The sequence below is a fragment of the Halichoerus grypus genome, chromosome X, assembly GCF_964656455.1.
Source record: "Halichoerus grypus chromosome X, mHalGry1.hap1.1, whole genome shotgun sequence".
In the NCBI taxonomy this organism is placed as follows: domain Eukaryota; kingdom Metazoa; phylum Chordata; class Mammalia; order Carnivora; family Phocidae; genus Halichoerus; species Halichoerus grypus.
In genome coordinates this window covers 95,682,745-95,703,627 of record NC_135727.1, presented here as the reverse complement: position 1 = coordinate 95,703,627, position 20,883 = coordinate 95,682,745, and the positions used below count along the sequence as shown (strand labels likewise).

The window sequence follows — 20,883 nt, the reverse complement described above, 5'->3', positions numbered from 1 at the left end:
ATTTGGAAGCTTAAGTTATTGATTTGAGACATTTCTTTTCTTTCTGTTTTTAAACATTTTTTTATTTGAGTATAGTTAACACACAACATAGTGATTCAACTTCTCTATACATGATGTAAGGCCTTTCTTTTCTAATATAAGCACTCAATGCTATAAAATTTTCTCTAAGCACTATTTTGGGTACATCTCACATACTGTAATATACTTTATTTCTATTTTTATTCAGTTCAAAATATTTTCTAACTTTCTTGAGACTTCCTCTTTGAACCATGGATTATGTACTAGTGTACTGTTTAATTTCCAAATGTTTAGAGATTGCCCAGATATCCTTCTGTTATCAGTTTCTAGTTTAATCATGTTATGGTCAGAGAACATATTTTTAGTAACCTTAATTCTTCTAAGTTTAACAAAGTTTGCTGTATGGCTTAGCATATGGTTTAATTTGGTAAATGTTTCCATGAACACTTGAAAAGAGTATGTATTCTTTTTTTGGGGGGGGGAAGGTTGTATTAATGTCAATTTGATTCAGTTAGTTGATGATGTTGTTTATCCTTTAATATCTTTGCTGATTTTATGGCTACTCATTCTATCAATTGCTTAGAGAGGAATGTTGAAATGCACAGATATTGTTGTGAATTTGTTTCTCTTTTCAGTTCTGTCAGTTTTTGCTTCATTTATTTTGAAGCTCTGTTGGCAGTTGCATACACATTCAGTTTTTATGTCTTCTTGATGAATCATTATATAGTGTTCCTCTTTGTCCCTGGTTATTTTCCTTGTTCTGAAGTGTATTTTGTCTAATATTAACATGCCCACTCCAGCTTTTTTCCTTTTGACTGGTATTTGCATGTTATATCCTTTTCTATCCTTTCATTTTTAACCTACTTGTATCATTGTGTTTCAAGTAGGTTTCTTATAGACAACATATAGTTGTGTCTTTGTGTGTGTGTGTGTGTGTGTGTGTTGTTTTTAAATCCAATCTAAATATCGCTGACTTTTAATTGGTTTGTTTAAACGATTTACATTTAATGTAATTACTGATATTGTTGTATTGTGCTGTAGCATTTTATTATTAGTTTCTGCTTTTCTCTTATGTGTTTCTCCCCGTCCCCATGTGTTTCATTCCTCTGTTTTCCCTTACTTCTCTTCTTTGAGTTATTCAAATGCTTTTTAGAATTCCATTTAAATCTCTCTACTGGGTTTTTGACTGTATCTCTTTGAATTGTTTTTTTCAGTGATTGCTGAAGGGAATACCATATATACACCCAACTTTACACAATCTAATTAGCATTAATATCTTACCATGTCACAAAAAATAAAGAAAACTTGTGAGTATATAGTAATTTTAGTCTTTCCCCTTTATAAAGTTTTCATATGTATTATGTCTATCTATATTGAAAATTTCATCAGATAGCATTATGATTTTTGCTTCTGACAAATATTATATTGTTACACTAAGTTAAAGACAAAAAAATGATCCATTTTATTTAGGCAGTTATTTACCATTTTTGTTGCTATTCAATCGTTATTGATTTTCCAGGTTTCTTTTAGTCAGTATTTCCTTTCTACTTGAAGAATTTCTTTAAAGCAAGTCTATTAGTGATGAATTCCCTTAGATTTTTTTTTTGAGAACATCTTTATTTTCCCTTTATTCTTGAAGGATATTTTCACAGGATATAGTATTCTGGGTTGACAGGCAGGTCTTTTCTTTTAGCACTTTAAAAATATTGTTCCACTCTTTTGGTCTCCATGGTTTCTGATGGAAAAAATCTGTACTCATTTGGATCTTTGTTCTCCACATGTAATATGTTGTTTTTCTGTGGATGCTTTGCAGATTTTATCTTAATCTTTCATTTCCAGCAGTTTGTTTACGATGTGTATAGGCATGGTTTTCTTTCAGTTTATTCTCTTTGGGGTTCACTGAGCTTCTTAGATTTATAAAGTTTGTTTTCCACAAAACTTGGAGAGTTTCAGTCATTATTTATTCAATTTTTTTTCTCCTCTCCTTTTGAAAATTTCATGATAGGAATGTTAGACCTTTTGATATTGTTCCATAGGCCTCGAAGGCTCTAGTTTTTTTTTTTTAAGCTCAATTTTTCAGATTGCATTATTTCTATGTTTTTTTTTTTTTTTTTTTTTTTTATTTATTCATGAAAGTCAGAGAGAGAGAGAGAGAGGCAGAGGCAGAGGGAGAAGCAGGCTCCCCGCCTAGCAGGGAGCCCGATGCGGGACTTGATCCCAGGACCCTAGGATCATGACCTGAGCCGAAGGCAGACGCTTAACCATCTGAGCCACCCAGGCACCCAGATTGCATTATTTCTAGTGATGTATCATCAAATTTACTAATTCTTTCCTCTGTCATCACCATTCTATTAAGCCCTTTCAATTTTTAAATTTCTGTTATTGTAGCTTTCAGTTTTAGGATGCCATTTGGTTCATTTTTATAGATTCTATTTCTCAGATGAACACATATCTTTGCATTTCTTTCAAAATTGTTCACCCTTACTTCTTATAGCATGATCATAATAGCTGCTCTAAAATCTCATCTGGTAATTACAACATTTGGTTATCTCAAGGTTGGCATCTGTTGATTGCCTTTTCCCTTGACAGTTATTCAAATTTGTCTGAATCTTTGTATGTTGAGGAATTTTGGATTGTATTTGGGCATTTTGAATACTATATATCATGAGACTCTGATTCCTATAAAAATCTTCCAAAGAATGTTATTTTTAAAATTTTGTTTCCGCAGGCATTCAATGCAATTCCATCCAGACTGCAAGTCCTAAACCAGCTTCTGTGGGCTACAGTTCTGACGTCACTTCAGTTTTCAGAGCCATTGCAGTGCCCTTCCAGTTTGTATTTTTTTTGTACATCTTTGTTGTGTTCATTACAGCTGGTTTCACACACATGAGCAGTTTGGGACTGAGGTAGTACTTCATATAGAGATTTAAAAATCCCTATTGATAGCTTCATCATCTCAATAGTTCTCTCTGATTCCCAGGGTTTTTTTTTTTTTTTTTTCTTCTAGTAGTTTGGCTAGAAAGCCAGAGCTTTAATGTCTCTACATTTTCATGCACTCCTTGTGACTGGGCCTAACTTAGGGCAAAGCAGTGAAAGAAGAGAGCCTGTGGGGCTGCCACTGCTGCTCCCATTACCACCACTTTTGTTCAGTGTAGTGCAGGGAAAATACAAAAAAGAGTCTTCCACTCCACAGGAGCGGCCTCTGTTATACCAGTGGAGGAAGGGGCTGCCTTTTCTTTGCTGGCACTCAAAACAGCTTGGGACAATCTCCATCTTGCTAGGAGCAGGGGACTCTTATTTTGTTGCTCATGTTGTTGAGTCAAGAGAGGTTTGTCCCCCACTCCTGCTTCTCTGGCCAGAGAAAGCAATTGGATCTGACTTTATCTGTGCCTGTTAGTTGTTTTGGTTTGGGGTTGCTACAGAGCTTAAGCCAGGATGTGAAAGACGGGGACAAAAAGCCCAGGCAACTCATTGCTGGGTTGTCCTTTGAGTATTGAATTCTATATCTATCCACCTGCTCTTCTTCTTCTTTTTTTTTTCCAGCACAGTTCTATTTAATGGAGGTGGGCAGCAGGATGTTCCACTACGATTAATTTAGTCCAGGGACCCGCCAACATTAGGTAGAGAAGAAGCCACCATCATTCTTTCGGGAATAGCCTCCATTGGTGGCTGCAGTGTGAGGGGACACTATGGATCCCTGGATGCTGTGGATAGACTCCTTCTTAGGGTTGATCCAGTGTCTGATGTTAGCTCAGGAAGTGATGGAAGGTGGCAGAGGAGGGGGTAAAAGTTCTCCAGGGAATTGGGTCTTGATGATTCCATGGGTATCCTGGTTGGTCTCCTGGTGTAAGAGTATCTCATTTTTGTTCTTGAATGTCCCTGTGTGGTGGTTGTACAAGGCTGCTAAGCAGAAATCCAGGTCATTCTTTGGTATCTCAGGATCAAAAAAATAAACATCCCGCCTCATGGAGGTGATTGTGGGAGTTGAGCTGAGCCGACTCCAGGGTTCCTGTTGCTGAGCAAGGTGAGCTGGGTTCTTATATGGCAGTTTCTTGGAAGCCCGGAGTTTTCCCAGGAAGGTATCATCGTTATCCAGTGTAAGGTGCTGGAAGAGGTCTCAGGTGAAAGGCATGGTAAAATGTGGAGTGAGCCGCTGGTGTGAGGGATGGGAAGCCCGTGCAGCCACACAGCTGCTCTTATTCTTTTTTAGCATTTTGTGCAGTGTTCTTAGTTATAATCTGTTGGGGAGATAGTATAGAATGTATTCACTCCATTTTTACTAGACCCAAACTCACCTGCTTTGCTTTTACAAGCACATGATATTTATAGTATGAGAAGAAAAATGTTTCATTGGGGGAGTGGTTTTTTTTTTTCCAAATTTTTATTTAAATTCTAATTAGTTAACATATAGTTCAATATTGGTTTCAGGAGTAGAATTCACTGATTCATCAGTTACATGTGACACCCAGTGCTCATCACAACAAGTGCCCTCCTTAATGCCCATCACCCATTTAACCCATCCCCCACGCACCTCCCTCCATCAACCCTCAGTTTGTTCTCTATCATTAAGAGTCTCTCTTGGTTTGCTTCCCTCTTTTTTCCCCCTTTCCCATATGTTCATCTGTTTTCTTTCCTAAATTCCACACATGAGTGAAATCATATGGTATTTGTCTTTCTCTGACTTATTTTGCTTAACATAATACACTCTACCTCCATCCATGTCATTGCAAAAGGCAAGATTTCATTCTTTTTGATGGCTGAGTAATGTTCCTGTGTGTGTGTGTGTGTACCACATCTTCTTTATCCATTCATCATTTGATGGACGACACTTGGGCTCTTTCCGTAGTCTGGCTATTGTTGATAATGTTGCTATAAACATCAGGGTGCATGTGCCCTTCAAATCTGCATTTTTGTATCCTTTGAGTAAATACCTAGTAGTGCAGTTGCTGGGTCATAGGGTAGTTCTATTTTTCACTTTTTGAGTAACCTCCATACTGTTTTCCAGAGTGGCTGCACTAGTTATATTCCCACCAACAGTGTGTGTGTGGGGGGTGTTTTTTAAACATGAAGATTCTCAGGCCTTACCCCTAGACATAATAAATCTGGGAGTGGACTGAGAATCTAGATTTATGGAATATCCTCAGGAGATTCTGATGAAACAGTCAAGTTATGAACCTACTGTTTCTCATCTGATTTGTAGGCGTGAAAATTGAGGCCTAGATTGTACTTTGTCCACAACCCAGTTCATTCCTTATTACCCATGTTTTTTACCCTGTGTGTCATATTTTGTGCTAATAAGGAATATTTTACTACTGCATTAGGGGCCAAGCTCATTAGTGTAACATTGCATGTGTAAACCACAGGGTAATAGAATAGGAAAAATTAGTCAAAATGGCTACTTGTGACAGTTGGATCTGATTTCTTATAAACATTTTCCACCAGGAAAAGCTTCATAGACAATGAGCAGAGAAAAATAAGCAGGAAAAAAAAGTTTATAGAAATTCACAGAATTGAAGATTTGGGGAAGATTGCCCAGCTGAGTTACTTGGCTAAGAGAACCCAAATTGAAGGAATGGATCTGAGTCCTAGACAGACAAGGAGCTAGAGGAGAAATTTTCCAGTTTGGGCTGAGACTATAAGGGAAAAATGAGAAAGAAAGACTGGTAAACCAAAGACTAAATGTAGCCTAAGAATTGAGGCTAGAACAGCATTGGCTGACTTACTTGTGAAATCACTTACAAAATAAAGGAAGACCAAGATTAATAAGCTATATCGATCTAGTTTAATTTAATGGGACTCTGTACTTGTTTGTTCCCACATTAGATGGCTGTGCAGATTGTATACCACACAATTCCACGAGGCACCTACTCACATACACATCCTCCCTGGATTTATGGGCAACGGTGTGTGGTAGCCTTTCTTATATCCCAAAGATTTTTTGCTAAGCAGGAAAATGGTATCCTCTTCTAGATGACTGAGTGTGTACTGTGCTTGAAAGTCAGTTTGGGGGATGGGAGGCTAGTAGTGGAGAGTAAACTGGAAAGGCCTTAGTGTAAATTGATTTTAAGATGTATTGGGATCCAGGGGTGCCTGGGAGGCTCAGTCCATTAAGTGTCTGACTCTTGATTTCGGTTCAGGTCATGATCTCAGGGTTGTGGGATGGAGGCTCTAGTTGAGCTCTGCGCTCAGTGTGGAGCCTGCTTGTCCCTCTCTCTCTGCTCTTCCTCTCACTCTCTCTCTCTCTCTCTCTCTCAAATAAATAAATAAAGTCTTAAAAAAAAGATGTATTGGGATCCAGAAATGGTGAGGACTCATAAGCTGGAATCATTAAATTCTCTACTACTATAAACAACTTCCTTCCTTCAACATCTCCTTCATCACCTCCCAGAACAAGTTCCCAAGGGAGACATTTGGCCAGAGAACAAGGCCCAACAAACATACACTCTTTGTTACTATCATTCCAACATAACTCCTGGTGAGCCAAATTGAGTGATATGGGAGATCTTTTTTTTTTCTAGATCTAAATCCCTAAAACCATTTTTTTTTCTTATCCTTCTGTGTTAACCCCCAAATCTTTCAAATCTTAACCATGGTAGTTGCCCATTCTTATGAAAAGTAGACTCAAAGCAAGAAAGATGGAAGGTGTATTGGAAATTGGGGCTGCTGTGGAGTGGTATGAAAAATCTTATATAAGGCTTGTTTCTCAAAAATGCAATTCTCAGTAAGTATTAGGGTCACCTCAGTATTTTGCCAAAAAAAAAATAATTCTTAGCAGGTAGTATCTTTATATGTCATGTCGCTACCTAATACTGCAAGGGTTTATTCCTGAAGGACTGTCTCTGTCCTAAAAAAGAATTTTAAAGGATGTTTTGATTTTGTCAAAAGAAACGTTTGCAAGTCACTTGGGGGATCCCAGAAAGTTAATTTATAAATGATAAAATAGTCTGCTACTTACCTTTTGACCCAGAAATTCTGCTCTTAGGTAATCTACCCAAGAGAAATTAAAACACATGTTCACACACAAAAAGTTTGTGAAAATGTTCATAGCAGACTTACTACCCCAAAACTTGAAACTACTCAAATGTCCAACTTTAACAGAGTAGAGAAATAAATTGTGGTATATTTATACAATGAAATACTAGTCAGCTAAAAAAAAAAGAAACAAAGGAACGAACTACTGGTATAAGGATCATAATGGACATTATGCTGACCATAATGTTTGTGAGTGAAAGAGCCCAGACACAAAGAAGTAATAGCAGAATGTACTCCATGATTCTATTTATGAAGTTCTAGAATAGGCCAAACTAATCTGTGGTGTGAAAAAAAGCAGAATAATCATTGTCTTTAGGTTGGGTGTAAAGTGACTGGGAATGGACATAGGGGAACTTCCTGAGATGATGAACATGTTCTATATCTAAATAAGGAATGTGGCTTACCTAGGCATATATATTTGTCCAAATTACAGTTAAGATTTTTGTTTCCCAATGAACACAGATTTTATCCTTATAAAGAACTGTATAAGGATGCCTGGGTGGCTCAGTTGGTTAAGCGGCTGCCTTCGGCTCAGGTCATGATCCCAGGGTCCCGGGATGGAGCCCCGTGCCATTGGGCTTCCCACTCAGCGGAGAGTCTGCTTCTCCCTCTCCCTCTGCCTGCCGCTCCCTCTGCTTGTCCTCTTTCTCGCTCTGTCAAATAAATAAATAAGATCTAAAAAAAAGAACTGTATATAAATAATAATTGAGTGGGGAATAGAGAGGAGTATACAATAAAACAAGAATGGCCAGATGAGATTTATTATACTAGTCTGTTTACTGGACATTTTCCATAATACAAAATCAAAAAAACTCTTCTGGAGGTCTTGGAATCTGATCTGATTTCTGTTGTCCGCATGATTTTTGTTGTTGTTGTTGGTTTACTTAAAAGTTTGATTTTTTTCAATATGAATTCAAGAAAAAAGGAATATCATTAATTCAGAAATCCCAAAGTAATTGATGCCCTTAAGGTTATAAGCTCCATCCCTGCTAGGTTTGTATACATACTAGCCTTCAGTTTTTATTAGTGACGTGTTTTTATAAAATTGATTTTAAGAACCAAATAAATGAATGCTTGAAAGACTCAGAGGACATTGTCAAAGTTTCCATGAGGATTTGGGGGGATGCACAAGTCTTGTTCTTAATGATAGCCAGACTATTTAAAACCTATGCTTTGCAGCTAGTCATTGACTATTATAGTGATTACTCAGAGAGAGAGAGTTAGACAATTATGGTCATCAGCTTGGATCAGGATACAATGTCTTCAGGTTCACCTCACAGTGTCTGCCCATAGTAGACAACCAAACACTTGTTGATTGAATAGCAGTTCGACAAGAGGAATGCTCAGACAATATGGCTTACCATAGGCTTCCCTATAGTCAATAAACTCAATTTTCCTTTGACCTTATAAGAAGATTTTCTCAATTAAACTGTATAGCTACACCCCCACTCTCATCCATAGCCCTGGGTAGTGGTACTTCAACAGTCATTTGTTGGGCATTGGATAAAATATATGTGCAAACATTTGCCAGCTGTGTGAATTATTTAACCACTTGTTAGATCAGTTTCTTCATCTGTAGAATGGGAATAATACTAGGATTTACTTCGTAGGCATCTTGTAAGACTTAAATGAATAGGTATCTGTAAAGTACTTAGAAGAGTGCTTAAGACATAATACTATGAAAGAGATGATGATGATGATGATGATGATGATGATGATGATGATGATGATTTACCATGACTAATACCGATGTGCGCCCTTTCTTTCTGCTGAGGGCTCTTACTGCTTGAGTTAAGTCCCATATTCCCTTCTAGCATCCAGCTATTTTTTTGACTTTTCTCTTGCAAAAGAAAAGGGGGGAAAAAACGACCTTCAAATCCCCACTGTATAGTATAATTCTGTATATGTGATTTAAAAAAAAAAAGGCTTTTTTGGTCTAACATGGTGATAACTAGGGCATGTAATATTGTATTTGTCAATAAATGCACTAAGGTTCAAATAATTGGCTTATATGTAACATGTAGAAACAGTATATTTGTTTCCTGGGGCTGCTGTAACAAATGATCACAAACTTGGTGGCTTAAAACAATAGAAATGTATTCTTTCACATTTCTGGAGGCCAGAAGTTCAAAATCAGTTTTACTGGTCTGAAATCAAGGTGTCGGCAGGACCATGCTTTCTGGAGGCTCTGGGGAAGAATTCGTTCCTTGCCTCTTCCAGCTTCTGGTGGCTTGTGACCTCCTCACTCCATTCTCTGCCCTTTGCAGTTACATTGCTTCTTATTTTCCATGGGTGTCAAGTTTCCCCCTGGCTCCCTCTTATACGGATACTTGAGGATAATTCGGAATAATCCCCCCATCTCAAGATCTATAACTTAACTGCTGCAAAGTCTTTGCCATAGAGGGTGACATTTACAGGTTCTGGGGATTCAGATATGAACCTAGCTTTTGGGACCATTATTTAGCTTACCACACGTAACTAATTTAAATTTAAGATTGACTGTAATATATACATCCCACTTGCCTTTTCCTCATTCATAGACCTCAGGACACTAAGATATTTTCCATGTAAACATGAACCGAGTGGACATTGTCAGTGAAGAATGAAATGTCATTATTCAAGAAAATGATGTTAATAATTCCACAATATGCTTCTGAAACAGATCAGCTCGATCAGTTATAACCATTTATAAATATTGGAAAGAATTGCATGAGCATCTGGGTACCTCGGGGAATAATTTGGCCATTAAAAAAGACAGCAAAACAATGAACCAATCGAAAAACTTACCAAGTGTTTAGAAAAACAAACATTGTTTATACAGGTTACCCACTTTCTCTCCCGTTTAAACTCAAGCACTACAGAAATATGTTAAATAAGCACATTTAGCATACCCAGTTTATAAAACTGCCTTTTGTCAGTTTGATGCAAACTTCATTGGGAGAAATAAACAATAAATTCCAGAATTAATGTTCCAAATTGCAATTGCTGGAAGCAGGGAAGGACAGTGAAAAACCTCAAATAGGAATGACACTTAAAGATAAATCCTTGAGTGACTTCCGGGCTGTCTAATATCTATTTTCCCCAAGCACAGAGCATTTGTTGTCTCTCATCTGAAATAGATGGTTTTGTCTTGCTGGAGCTTACACATATGTACATTTGTTTATTCTCTGAAGGTGATTCTTCATCATAAGGTATTGGAAAGAGATTCTCTAGGGAAAACATCTGTTCAGCTATAATGCTAGCATCTGCCAAGTTAGGTGTGCTAAGAAAAAAGAACTTTATCTTGGTGGTTCAGGGACCTCAGACCCACAAGCTAACATAATATCAAAGACAGACAAGCTGTGTATTTCCTCCGTTCCTCCTGCAAGTAGTCTAGCTCTGGCTATGCCAGGCACAGGACACATGGTGAGAGGACATTTACTGGTCCTGGGGTCAATTCTGGAGGCAGATGCCATTTGGCCCATAGAGCAAAAGGGCCTCAGACCAAACTTGACATCTGCTCTGCCTCAGCATTTCCTTAGAACTTACTCTGTTGCTTCTGGTGGGCTTGATATTTATGGATCCAAGGTCTTGGGCCTGGCACAATGTGAGAGAGAAAGAGCGTAGTGGATAGGAACACGAGCCCTGGAGCCAGATTGCCATGGTTCGGGTGCTTGGCTCGGCCACTAACTGTGTTACTTGGGAAAGCTCCTTAACCTCTCTGACCCTCTATTTCCTTATCTGTAAAATGGGGATAATTATTTCAGAATTGGATGTAAATAGATAAGAGGTATAAAAGCCCTATATGCAATCTGGAAATACATGCTCTTAGAACTCTTTAGAATGAATAGCAAAATCATTGCTACTGACCTAATGAAACCTAGGTAATAACTAACCCTTTGATAAAAGTCCCCTTGGGAGACAGCTCTGAGCAGCCAAGGGATTTTAATCTACATAGATCCCGACTTTACCTCAACTCTCTTTAGTCCAACGGAATCTATGGGCTTCCCTCCCTGTGCTTCCTGCCATGGGGATGGTGAGCAACTTGAGTCCTTTCTGGAATTTGCAGAGGATTTGTAAGACCTGAGCTGGTGGAGCTTCAGCTCCCACTCCATTCCCATTCCACAAATGTTTTCTGAGTGTTTCTGGAAGACAAGGCATTTTGGTGTCCAGTAGGATTTTGGTGTTGGCAAAAGCAATTTTTGGTCCTAAAATCTGTTTACTGCCCCATTTCTCTCTCTTTTTTTATTTTTTTTTAATTTTAATTTTTTTTTAAAGATTTTATTTATTTATTTGACAGAGAGATAGAGTGAGGGCACAAGTGGGCAGAATGGCAGGCAGAGGGAGAGGGAGAAGCAGGCTCTCTGCGGAGCAGGGAGCCCGAAGCGAGGCTCGATCCCAGGACCCTGGGATCATGACCTGAGCCGAAGGCAGCCGCTTAACCGACTGAGCCACCCAGGCGCCCCTACTGCCCCATTTCTCTTGATCAACCCTGATCTGATCCTGCATTTTGCCTTTAACTCTGTGCTCACAGCTTCTTTTGCTGCTTCTTCTCCATTGTTCCTAGATTCCCCTTGTTGTCATTCCTGGAGGCCATAAGGAGGTGCCAATCAGAAACTTAAAAAGTTGAAATGAGATTTCTGTTTGAGAGTGAAAGTCTAAAGGACCTATGCAATAGATCAGAAGGGAGAATTCATTGCTTAAAGAGGCAGCATGGCTTTTGGACCAGCAAGACTGGATTGCAAACAGACCTGCTCTGTTAATATTTGTGAAGAACAGAACAGTCTTGGTAGTTATGGGAAAGGGAGTCCCACACCATCAGGATCCATCTGAGCATAGTCCAGTAGATAGGGAATCTGGGCCGAGTAGAAGGGCAGGTAGAGGATCCTTAGCAACACTCTCCCTGTGCTGGGTGAGAAGGCTCAGGCTGCTTCAGCTGAAGAATATTTCTCAGGCTCACCTAAATTCTCTGGCTATCAATCCATAGTCATCAAGACCTCTGGCCTCCCATACCAAGAGGGAATGTGCTGATCTGCCACTGTGACTTTTCTGTGACTCTTGACATTTGTATCTCTCATGGTAAATGGATGAAGCAGCATTTTGTTGGGTCTACCATTTTGGTTCCATGAGCTTGATGAGTATGAGGATGCATCTCAGACTGGGGGCCAGGAGCAATGTCCACACAAATCAGGTTCTTGGGTCTGCTGCCTGAGGCCTTGGCCTTGTTCGATGACACTGTTGCCCAATGCTTATGACCTTTGACCAAAAAAAGAACCCCTTGCCTGGATTGACACATCACTTTCCTAATTTCTTATTTTCCTGCATCTTGGTTCTTTCCCTTCTAGTCCATCCTGTACCTAACTGCAAAGGTTTCTCCCCGCCAGATTGCATTTTATCACATCACCTCCTCAGGAAAGTACAATGGCTACCTATTGCTTTCCGAAAGAATTTAAAGAGTCACGTAACAGATTCCCACCAAGGAATGCTTTGTCCCATCCTGAATGCCAGCCTACCAGAAATATGACCACCAGAGGGGTGCCTGGGTGGCCCTGTCGGTTAAGCATTCCACTGTTGGTTTTGGCTCAGGTGATGATCTCAGGATCCTGAGATCGAGCCCTGCACTGCGCTCCACGCTCAGCATGGAGTCTGCTTGAGATTCTTTCCTCCTCCTTCTCCCTCCTCTTCTGCTCCTCCCCCTGCTCACGTATGCTCCCTTGCTCTCTCTCAAATAAATAAATAAATAAATAAATAAAATCTTAAAAAAAAAAGAAACGTGACCATTCCTTTTAGAGCTTCATTCCTTGCTGATGGCCGAGTGATATTCCATTGTATATATATATACCACATCTTCTTTATCCATTCATCTGAACATACAAGGATTTTTAAATTATTATGATAAATTTGTTAAAGAATTTACAGGAAAAAAATGAGTAAATAGTAGAGGACTAGGAGGTTTCAGGAGAGATTCTTTTTTTTTTTTTCAAGATTTTATTTATTTATTTGACAGAGAGAGAGACAGAGAGAGAGGGAACACAAGCAGGGAGAGTGGAGAGGGAGAAGCAGGCTTTCTGCAGAGCAGGGAGCCTGATGCGGGGCTCGATCCCAGGATCCCGGGATCATGACCTGAGCCGAAGGCAGATGCTCAACGACTGAGCCACCCAGGCGCCCCAGGAGAGATTCTTAAACTGTGAAAAAAAAAAAAATCCAAATAACAGTTCTAGAACTCTGGCTCCTGCTCAGCGAGGAGCCTGCTTCTTCCTCTCCTGCTGCCCCTCATTCCTTTTAGTTTAAGGCCCAGAATTTTGGAACATTGTTTCTATTGGTTTCTCAACTCTCTTTTTTTTTTAATGAGAAGACAGACATCATTTTTATTTTCTGTTTCTTTGTATGTAAATGTGCTTTTCTCCTGTGGCTACTTTAAAAATTTTCTCTTTATTTTTGTTTTTTAGCATTTAGACTATGATGTGCCTATGTTCTTGCTTCTTTTGTATTTACACTGCATGGTAGGGTCATAGCTTCCTCAATATGTGGGTGGTTGATTTTTATTAAATGTGGAAAAATTTGGTCGATATTTCTTCAAATAATTTTTACAAACCATTATCTCTCTTGCCTCCATCTGAGAGTCCAATTACACTTACGTTAGACTGCTTGATACCATCCCACATGTCACTTTGATTCATTTCATTCTTTTTTCAAAATTTGTTTGTCCTGTCCTCAGTTTTTTGATACTTTCTTCTGTTTCATCCAATCTACTATTACATCCATTAGGTAAAATTTTTATTGTTGATGTTGTATTGTTTTAGTTCTAGAATTGTTTTTTTTAATTTTATTTATTTATTTGAGAGAGAGAGAGAGAGCATGCGCGCACAAGCTTGGGGGAGGGGCAGCAGGGGAGGGAGAAGCAGGCTCCCTGCTGAGCAGGAGCCAGAGTTCTAGAACTGTTATTTGGATTTTTTTTTCACAGTTTAAGAATCTCTCCTGAAACCTCCTATTCCTCTACTATTTACTCATTTTTTTCCTGTAAATTCTTTAACAAATTTATCATAATAATTTAAAAATCCTTGTCTGTTCAGATGAATGGATAAAGATGTGGTATATATATATATACAATGGAATATGGCCATCAGAAAGGATGAATACTTACAATTTACATCGATGTGGATGGAACTGGAGGGTATTATGTTGAGCGAAATAAGTCAATCAGAGAAGGACAATTATTGTATGGTTTCACTCATATGTGGAATATGAGAAACAGCACAGAGGATCATAGGGGAAGGGAGGGAAAACTGAATGCGAAGTCATCAGAGGGAGAAAAACCATGAGAGACTCTTAACTATAAGAAACAAACTGAGGGTTGCAGGAGGGGAGGTGGGTGGGGGGATGGGATAAATGGGTGATAGGCATTAAGGAAGGCACATGATGTGGTGAGCACTGGGTGTTATATACAACTGGTGAATTATTGAACTCTACATCTGAAACTAATGATGTACTATATGTTGGTTAATTGAATTTAAATTAAAAAAAAATCCTTGTCTGTTAATTACAACATCTGGATCATCTATGGGTCTGTTTATATTATATTGACTGATTTCTTCCAAATATTCCTGTTTGGGTTTTTTCCTCCTCACATATCTAGTGATTTTTTATTGTACACTGCATAATACATTATAGAGAGTCTGGATTCACTTATGTTCCTCTAAAGAGTGTTGAGTTTTGTTTTGATTGATTTTTTGGAGGCTTGGTTTTATGCTTCATTAAGGCAGCTCTAAGTTTTGTCTTTTGTGTTTGGATAAAGCCCTTAATCTCGGCATGTGGTATATATCACAAAGATACAACATGGATGGAATTACAGCGGGAAGTCTGAGGTGTTTACCAAGCCCTTCTAACCTGAGACTATCCAAATTCCAAACTCCTTCTCCTCTCCAGTGGACAGTTGTTAAAACTGCTATTCAGTTTCCAGCTTTCCAGCTACTGTTTCTCCCCTAGGCTCCCTGGAGTCTTAGCCCACGCGTTACAGTTCAGAAGTCAGTCACAGATTCGAGGAAGGCTTGCCTGCACATTTTGTGATTTCCCTCTCTAAGCTCTCTTTTCTGGGATTTCTCCCTCCTCAATTCCCCGTTGCTCTGCCAGGTCTAAATTCTGTCCTCTAAATCTTCAGGTCAATAAAACTCAAGATTTCCTCTGTGGCCATATCCAGCAGATTTGTGAGGACCAAGGAATACCCTTAAAAACGACAGAGAAAAAGACATATAAATGTGACTCTCAGCTAGTGTGATTCCCGCTTCAGAGGCCAAATTTCCTCCAGTTTATTCCTGCTTTTGGTCACTGTCCAGTGTCTCCAAATGGCTATTTTATATGTTGTTCAGAGTTTATAGTTGCCATCCGCAGAAGGGTTAGTCTAATATCAGCTCCCCCGCCATTATTAGAAGTCCTAAGCTCCTTCTTTAACATTGTAAACTATCCCTACAGTGGTTAATACATGAAACTCTTATTGCCTACGAGTACGTTTTCTAGGACAGCAGCTGGGGTTCTCTTTGATTGCCTGACCATGGCCACTGGTCTCCAGTGACCAGCTATTCCCTGCCTGTCTCATCTGCCCACCTATGGCAGCTATTTTGGCACAGCAGGAGTTTGTGGGAGTGATGGTTTTAAAGCGATGTGAATTATTATAGTAACTGACCAACCACTATGAGGTTAACTGGGTGAGTATCAAAAATATACAATGCGCTCATGGAACTCTTTGGGAGGCCAGTGCAACAATTTGGAACAAATGTTTTGGTGTCAGATATCCTAGGGTTGATTTCGAGCAACTCGCTTAACTTTGGTGAGTCTCCATTCTCTCGTGGTAAAATAGGGATATTATCTCACAGGGTCACTGTGAGAATTAGATACACTGATAGATATAAGTATAGATACAGATGTATATATCAACATAGATGTAGATACAGATATAAACTGATATATATGCACACACATAGAATGACTGGCATAAAATAAGTGTTCATAAAGTCATCACTAAAAATTTGAAAAGGCAAGAAATCATCTTTCCTATCACCACACTGTTAGAGACAATGGAAGTAACAAATGCAGGATGAATTTTCCCTGGGTCACTGTTGCTCCGAATGTGATCAGCAAACTCCCTCCACGAGAATTATCTGAGGTTGATTGTTAATAAAGCAGATTTCCTGGCTCCCACCTCAGAACTACTAAATGGCATGGGTGGGGTCTAAGAATACGGATTTCTAATCAGCTCCCCAAGTAATTCCTATGCTCACAAAGTTAAAAACTATCGGATAATTCAGAGACAAAGAGACGTTTCTTGTGGGGGAATGGAGAGTCTGTAAGACTTTGAACTCCTGCCTCACCTTCCAGAAGTCTAGATTTTATTGCCGTTTTGGCATTGACGTCTATAAGCTTAGTATTTTAGATGGAGACTGAAAAGTTCTAGTCATCCTTAAGTGTCTGGCTGGAGGGCGATTGCAGAATGATTAAGCCAAAAGAGGTTATAATTCATCCTTCAAATTCATGGTTAAAGGCATTCTGCTGTATAGCTTCTCACCGCTCTTAAATAATCTTTTGATAAGTGGAAATCCCAGCTTCCTAAAAGAATAGATATTGTTTTGAATCTTTCATTTCTCTTGCTTTCAACAAACATGTTAAAAAAACAATTAAATGTTGGATTGCAATTTTCATTTCCTTTTTTATTGTGAAATCGTGGCGGGGTTTTGTAATCTGCTTAATGTTGCATCTGGACTTACCACCACATAGGGTAATTATAAGGATCTTGGATACAGTGTGAGCATGGTTTTCTTAAATCTGAGGGGCTTTTTTTTTTGAAAGGAAACAGAGGTTCCTATTTTTAGTAAACAAAGGAGACTGAGTGTCACCAAAGTCAGAGGGAAGAGAGACAAGGAAAAGGACTCAAAAGGATGAATCATAGGTATCTAGCATATGGCCTGGCAATCAATAGGTACTCCCTAGAGATTTATTGCATGAGCGAATGAGTGAAGGCACGTGAAGTGCTTATATTTGGAATTGATGGAATCCCCCTTTTGAGTGAATGAATGGGTACATCCTGTCTTATGAGCCTCCTTCCTTCAGTTTCTCCACTTTTAACCAAATGTGTTGGGATGGAAAGACATACAAGTGCCAATTGCAGAAGTTGCTGAATGGCTGCCAGGCTGGGACAGAGTTGGGGATGATCTATCAATGCGCCCCTTGCCTGTGGCTCCCTCCATGGGCATGCTTCTCCTTATTCCATCCCTTACTCTACAACCCACTTCTCAGAATTGTCCGTGATTTTTTTTTTTTTTCCCAGCTTAGTATCTCTATTACCTCCCAGAGTGCTACTCAACTCCGGGTCCTTCCCTACTGCCCTCCGAAGGAACCTTTCTGAAAATCTTACCAGATAAGTGATGAGCAGGATCTATAATCAGGAAACAAACCCCCTTGATCTGGAAAAAGTAAATCCGACACTGGGCAAAAACCGACAGACACCTGCTCTTGAACAGTAGTGGTGGTGATGTGGATTTGCTTACTAGCTGTTTCTCTTGCTGGGGGAATTGTTTTAATTTTGCAGGCTGTGGTGGACCTGGAGAAACATACTCTAATATGCAAGGCACGGGCCCCAATTAATGTTTCACCCATTGCATGCCGCCTGACGGTCCGCCTGACTTGTTGCAATCATAAGTGTGAAACTCTGGGGGTTTCAGTTAAATTATTTTGTGACATGCTGCCTAATTTTTTCATTCCACAATCTTACCTTCTATTGCAAGACTGTGAGGGCACTGCCTTTATGCAGTGACTATCTGTGTATACCTATATAAGTAGGAAACCATGTTTTGTTCACAAAAAGGTTTGTTGTAAGTGGAAGGAACATCCCATCCCTGTTTGTTGTGGTTGCTGCTTTTTAAAGATCAATTTATGTCAGAGAAATAACCAATAAACGCACAGTTCCATAGAAGGCAAGTATTCACACTATGAAAAGCATGTAGAGGAAGGGGCAACAACGTTGGCAGTTAACACAGCACACTACAAACTGATAGCGGATCTTTGGTGAATGATCTGGGTTGGTGGGCCAGGCACAGAGCAGGCTGAAGGGGATTAAAAAGAAGAATTCCTAGATTGCAGCAGGCACCGTCGAGGTCCTGCTCATATCCCCTCGCTCATACCACCTGTAGTGGGTTGAATCGTGGCCTCCCAAAAGATATGTCCATGTCCTAACCTCCAGAATATGCAAGTGTGATCTTGTTTGGAAAAAAAAAAAAAAGAGTCTTTGCAGATGTAATTAAGTGAAGGATCTTCAGATGAGATCATCTTGAATTGAGGATGGGCCCTAAATCCAAAGACAAGTATCCTTAGCTGAGAAGAGGAAAAGACACAGAGACACGGAAGAGGTGGTGATGTGAAGACAGAAGAAGAAACTGGGGTGATGTAGTCACAAGCCAGGGAACGCCTGGAGCCTCCAGAAGCTGGAAGAGGCAAGGAAGGATCCTCCCCCGAAGCTTTCAGCAGAAGTATGGGCCCCCATTGACTCCTTGATTTCAGACTTCTGGTCTCCAGAACCATGAAAGAACCCATTTCTGTTGTGCTTAGGCCCCCAGTTTGTGGTCAGTTGTTATGGCGGCTCTGGAAGACTGATACACCACCTTAGTATGTGCTGGCCAGCCAGACTTCCAACTGCCAGAACCTGTATTTCTTTACCCAAAGCCTTCCTCTGCTGCCAAGACCTGGTCTGCCCACTTGTTGAGCAGGTTAGGCGGGTTGTGCTGGGGAATGAATGCCCCTGATTCAGCAGCTCTCCTGTAAGGACTGATGGGAGTTGGTGTATGAAGTCAACTTGGCTAGGGCGATCCCGAGGCACGTAACCTCTCCTGGCTCCTAGAATTCGGCTCCAGCTCCACACAGTGGTAATGAGTGTGACAAACTCCGTACTGACTTCCTTCCCTTCCCCAGTTTCAGCTGTCTACTCCCATACCAGTTGTTGCTGGTATCATCTCCTGAATAAACTGCTTCTACTTAAATGTTTGTCTCAGGGTCTGCTTCCAGGGTGGGGGGGAGCCCAAAGTAAAACATGAATATAAAGGAAATAACACATTGTCCCAGTAGCTTAGAGAAGGTACCATCTCAGTGATGTGATGCCTTGGACATTTTCCTGGGCTGTTCTACGGAAGTTGTCTGATTCTAATCTTTTTTGTACCAACAGAAACCTGCTCTCATTAAAAATGATCTCTCAAGATACATATCTATCCACAGCCTCCTTTTGAGAAGGATTTGAAGTAGCATTTGAATTGTGATATTTAATATATCATGTCATATTCCTTTATTCTCTCCACTACAAAAATTATTATGGCTCCCTGGCACATAATTGGTGCTCAGTAAATATTTGTTAAATGAATGATTTACTTAAGATATACATATTTGGATATAATATCTCAGAAACCTACCATACATATTATAAAAATTATTTTAGAGAATATTATGGAAATGAGTAAAACATTTGTTTTTCCTTTTGAGTGAAAATCTCTGATTGATAGCGTCTTCTAGACCACTGTTCAATGTAAAATTTACTTTAACCTAGTTAATAGCCATAAGTAGTTTTATCATATTTCAACTTGCAACTGTTCATCAGCCTATGCTTTATGTGGATAAATGATTAATAATGTCCTTGCCCTCGAGGTTGGGGTCAGTGTTAGTGAATGGTGAGTGGCCATTTTTATTTTATGCAAACCTGCTTTTCCCTCTGTTAACAATCAGCTGCTCTTTTTCAGAGTTTTCAAAATTCCTTATCCTCAATTGTCTGAATCTAAATTAGTTACTCCTTCCATACACTGTTTTTTTGTGAAAATTGAAAAAAAATTATGACTTAATAATAAGTAAAATACTATAATTAATTTTCCAGATATTCTATTGTGACTTTCAATTATTTGTTTTTATTTGGCATGTTCTCCCCTTCTTGGTTCCCAAAGACTCTTCCTTTGTTTTCATTTAAACAAACGAACCAAAACTTCCCAAGTGGAGAAAAGGTGACTATTTTCTCATAATAACTTTCACTGAGTGCAAAGCCTGTCTTCATATTTAAAAATACTTGTTTGATGTTTGTCTGAAATGGTTAAGTGAATCTTCTCCAAATATTTGGTAAAAAGTTTTTGAAGCCACTGACTTCATTGCTCTTGATTTTATCTCTTCTCAAAAACTGAAGAGACAGACTGAAGGTCAAGTAAACAAATTTATAAACAAAAAGGTCACAAGAGCAGGATTGTACTTTTTTATGTTCAAACTTTTATTGAAATTCTAGTTAGTCAACATACAGTGTAATATTGGTTTCGGAGTAGAATTTGGTGATTCATCACTTACATATAAGGATTTCAAAAATAAAACCTTTTTAGTTTAGTTAGCAGCCAAAAGTGTTTTAATTTCAAATTTATCTGGAAATAACTGCACAGTCCACTCACTATAAAAGAAAAGTATTAAATTTGACCTTTTAAAAAAGTACTGACTACACTGGTGACATTTTTTCCCCCTAAGAAAATACAGAAAATAATGACAGGTTTCCAGTTGGTTGGAAAAAGAAAAGAGACAACTGACAGTGGAAAAGTCTGCTGAAGTCATACAACCAAGAAATGACTACCCTCTTTCCAAAAGCAGCAGCTTTCCTGTAAATTCTTATTACTCATTTCTTAACAAAACACTTTGTGGGTCCTTGCATTCAATCAAGAAATCTTTATTGGAGGTTTTGTAGATCTTCAGAATGAAGCAGATAATTCTTCTTGCTTCCATTTATTAATTTATTATCAAAACACCATTCGCTGGTAAAATATAGGCACATTTTATATTACTATAACTAGACAGTGT

General features: G+C 39.1%; 1 pseudogene; it reads right to left on the bottom strand.

Moving 5' to 3' along the window:
* Positions 1-3,634: 3,634 nt before the first annotated feature.
* Positions 3,635-4,150, bottom strand: LOC118543681 (cilia- and flagella-associated protein 276 pseudogene; annotated as a pseudogene).
* Positions 4,151-20,883: the final 16,733 nt, after the last annotated feature.